The sequence below is a fragment of the Crocuta crocuta genome, unplaced genomic scaffold (assembly GCF_008692635.1).
Source record: "Crocuta crocuta isolate KB4526 unplaced genomic scaffold, BGI_CrCroc_1.0 scaffold391, whole genome shotgun sequence".
Classification (NCBI taxonomy): Eukaryota; Metazoa; Chordata; class Mammalia; order Carnivora; family Hyaenidae; genus Crocuta; species Crocuta crocuta.
This window is the reverse complement of record NW_027529586.1, coordinates 141,154-145,269: the sequence shown is the minus strand read 5'-3', so window position 1 is coordinate 145,269 and position 4,116 is coordinate 141,154. Positions and strand designations below refer to the sequence as shown.

Genomic DNA, 4,116 nt, shown 5'->3' with positions numbered 1-4,116 from the left:
ATCTTTGCCTGTACAGGGAAGAAGATGCTAGAATTGATAACATTTTCAGGAGGTCCTTCTTAGGTTTAAAATATTGCTTAAGAAAAAGTACAAGAGTGTCTCTCGAAATTTCAAGTCAACTATTCTGCTCAAATCAACACTATAGAATGAGGGACTCGCTAACTGAATGGTATTTTCTATTTAGAAATTAGTAGGAAAGAATTTACTTGAGAAGAATGTCCCTGGGAACTGGCTGGTGGCTGTCTTCTTATGTAAGGATAGGAGTTCCCTGTCTTTTTGATAAATTATCCTAACGTGATAAATTTTTGTTTTTCTGTGTAGACGATGGAATTCCTAGGAAGTCATCTACAGTGCAAATAAAAGCAATCTTCTGAATAAGCAGGAGACTTATTCAGGGAGAAAATAGATGGACAGTCAATTGAAATGAAATATAGCCTCAACAATGCAGCTTTTTGCCCTCTCTTGTCAAACTGGATGACAGAGGAAATCCATACGGTTGGAAATGAGTAAAAAGTGTTCCTTCAGATTGTGGATTTGCGTTCCTGAGGTAGGACTAACAGTAAATAGTGTAAACCAGGCTTTGTAATTGTGTTGACCATCTTCATTATGTAAGAGTAAGATCACTTTGAGAGAAAGAAAACTTTCCTTCCAATTCTAATTTTATCACTTAAAAATGGGTGACCTTGGGAAAATTAATTACATGAACTGAGCCTCAGTTCATTTAACAATGAAATGGGGATTATAATTCCTATTACTGTAAAATGAAATATTATATGAAATAATATATTATATTTCAAACATTAAGTTGTGAATGTGTGATTGGAATCCACGGTAGTCATTTGAGCAGTGGAATGATAGATCAGAATCAGATTGAAAAAGGATCATTTTTAAGTTGCATCAGGAGAACATATTGATGGAAGCCAGAATGAAAGGGAAGGACATGGCTAGTAAGGTGCTCCATAAGAAGTGGGGAGGGGAGGGAAATGATTAAGTCTGTGCTATATTTTAAAGAAGGGTCATAAGATTTGTTGAAGAGATAAAAATCTGATATAAGAGCAAGAAAGGCATGAAGGGCACTGTGATATTTTTTGTCTGAGCAATGACATGGAAGATAGTACCATGAGGTGAGGACCACCTACATTTATTGCTGAAAAGTGAAAATTTAGTTTTATAAGTCCTGAACTGACATTCAGTTGGAGGTATCCAAAGTTGGAGATGTTGCATATATGAAGCTAAAGTAGAGACACAATAGTGGAATGCTTCCACATTTATTGGTCAGGAAAATGGGGCATATCCAACCAGGGCAATGACCTTCCATTCCTAATTTGATCCATTCAGTTTGAATACGTCAGGTACCTTAAATTGGTCTCAAGTATTTTACTTTTGTGACTTTATAAACTGTACACCATTTTGTGAATTCCCTTCCTCTCTTTTCGTGTCCTTCTACTCTTCCTTTAAAAGTCAGCGAAAGCATTGTTTTCTCTGGGAAGTCTTCTCTGATTGCATTTACTATTTCGTTGATATATTCTTACCCATAATTTTTGCATTGTGTAACCACTTTCATCATATTTTTATTACATTGGTGTGATTATTATGTATGTTATCACTGAGTATAGGAAACCATGGCTTATTCAATTTGGAAATTGCAGAATCTATAAAACACTCCACACTCACAGGTAGTCCTTCTAAATTCTTTAATTGAATTAACCAGTAAACAATCTTATAATGCATTTAAAAGTTTCCCTCACATTGTTTTGTAGATCACCTGCTTCTAATGTGGGAAGTCAGCTCCTCTGCAGACTGGATGGAACCAAGAAACAATATAACCTACTTTGTCCTCCTGGGCCTCACACAGGATGGAAAGGAACAGAAGGTCCTTTCTATTATGTTCTTACTCTTCTATATTTTGACCGTGGTGGGCAACCTGCTCATTGTGGTGACTATAGCTGTCAGTAAGACCCTGGGCTCGCCTATGTACTTGTTTCTTGCTAACTTATCTTTTATGGATGTCATTTATTCTTCTTGCATTTCCCTCAGATTGATTTCAGACTTGTTCTTTGGGGAAAATACCATATCCTTCCAATCTTGTATGACCCAGCTATTTACAGAGCACCTTTTTGGTGGATCAGAGGTCTTTCTTCTGCTGGTGATGGCCTATGACCGCATTGTGGCCATCTGTAAGCCCTTGCATTATTTGGTTGTCATGAGACCAAAGGTGTGTGTTGTGCTGCTGGTAGTGTCCTGGGTTGGGGGTTTTCTGCATTCAGTAATTCAAGTTAGCATGATTTATAGTCTCCCTTTCTGTGGTCCCAATGTCATTGATCATTATTTCTGTGACATGTACCCCTTATTGAAACTGGTCTGTATCGACACGTATGTCATTGGGCTGTTAGTGGTGGCCAATGGAGGGATGATCTGCACTACTGTGTTTGTGCTCTTGCTCATCTCTTATGGTGTCATCTTGCACTCTCTGAAGAACCTTAGTCTGGAAGGGAGCGGAAAGCCCTCCAGACCTGTGGTTCCCACATCACCGTGGTGGTCTTCTTCTTTGTTCCATGTATTTTCATGTATGCGAGACCTGCTAAGACCTTCCCCATTGACAAAGCATTGAGTGTGTTTTATACGGTCATAACCCCCATGCTGAACCCCCTGATCTACACTCTGAGAAATTCTGAGATGACAATTGCTATAAAACAGCTGTGGAGGAGAATGGTGACGTGAAGTAGTAAATGAGCGATGAGTGCATCATTCATCATGAAAAGCCAGTCTCCTCAAATGTTGAAGTCTTTTTTACTGTAAATCCTTTCACAGTTGGAGTCAATAAATAACATGCGATGAAAACATCAATGAAACATTACACTTGTTCTGTGCAGCCCTACACGGAGCTCTGTCTCACGATCATGAGATCATGTCTTGAGCTCAAATCATGAGAAGGACACTTAACCAACTGAACCATCCAGGTGCCCCAACATTTTAAGATATATTGGAAAGTATAATAGATAATAATAAATATTAAAAATAGAATCTATACTACGGGGACATGATATGGAATAAACTTCCTCCCCATCTCTCACCATAGTCTCCCTATTCTTCTATATATAGTCATTATAATAAGATTATCATTGTTTCTAAGACTTCCCAATTAATAATTTTTGCTAATAAATCATATTTCCATATATGTGTTTGTGTTTACGTCTCTGTGTATAAATTGTGCATTTGCTACTCAGCCTCTGAAGATCTTTCCATATCAGTCTATAGATGTAACTCATTCTCAGGTTCCTCATACTGCCTAAAACTTCTTTATAAAGATACAGTAAAATAGTGTTTCCAGTCCTTTATATGTTACTGAATCTTTTTCTATGATCAATAATTCTGCAGTGACGTCTTTTCAAAAAATTCAAGAATAGGTTTTAGAAGTGGAATTGTTCCATCAATTAGTATGTGTATTTAAAATTGTTGATAATAGAGTTATTGTCTGAATATCATCCATGAGCTTGTACCAGATGACACTACTCCCCTCGGTCTAGAAAACACCTGTTTGTGTACAGTGCTTGACGCAACTCGTGCTTGACAAACATTTATGGCATTTGAGAATCTGATTAAAGAAATTGTGTTTCATTTGTTACTTGAATTGAAATTCAATAACTATAATTGAATTTGAGCATCTATTCATATGTTTAAAATTATTATATTCCTCTTTTGTGGATTATCTATTAATGACTTTTACCTGTTTTATTTGATTGCTGATCTTTTCCATCTGGATGTGTACAGTTTAGTCATGCACTAAAGAAGTTATGTGTATGTTCAGTTTGGATATGATTCAGTTTGGATATTTTTATACTGTGCAGAATATTTTTGGTCATGTAGAAATATTTTTACATTTACATAATGAAATGTCTTAATACTTTCTTTGGCTATTGTATCTTGCTCAGAACATCTTTCTCTATTTCAGTGTTAACAAAATATTCTTCCACATGCTTTCCAACATTAACTTTTTCATTGTTTTGGGGTCTTGTATTTTAAGTTAAAATTTTTGATACATCTACACTTTGATAGGAATTATTAGAGATTAAATTATATTTCTTTTTCTAGGTTTTTGGAGAGATGTATACTTCT

At 36.0% G+C, this 4,116-nt stretch overlaps 1 pseudogene; it reads left to right on the top strand.

Moving 5' to 3' along the window:
- The first annotated feature begins 1,804 nt into the window (after positions 1 to 1,804).
- Positions 1,805 to 2,721, top strand: LOC144229645 (olfactory receptor 4A47-like; annotated as a pseudogene).
- The last annotated feature ends 1,395 nt before the right edge of the window (positions 2,722 to 4,116 follow it).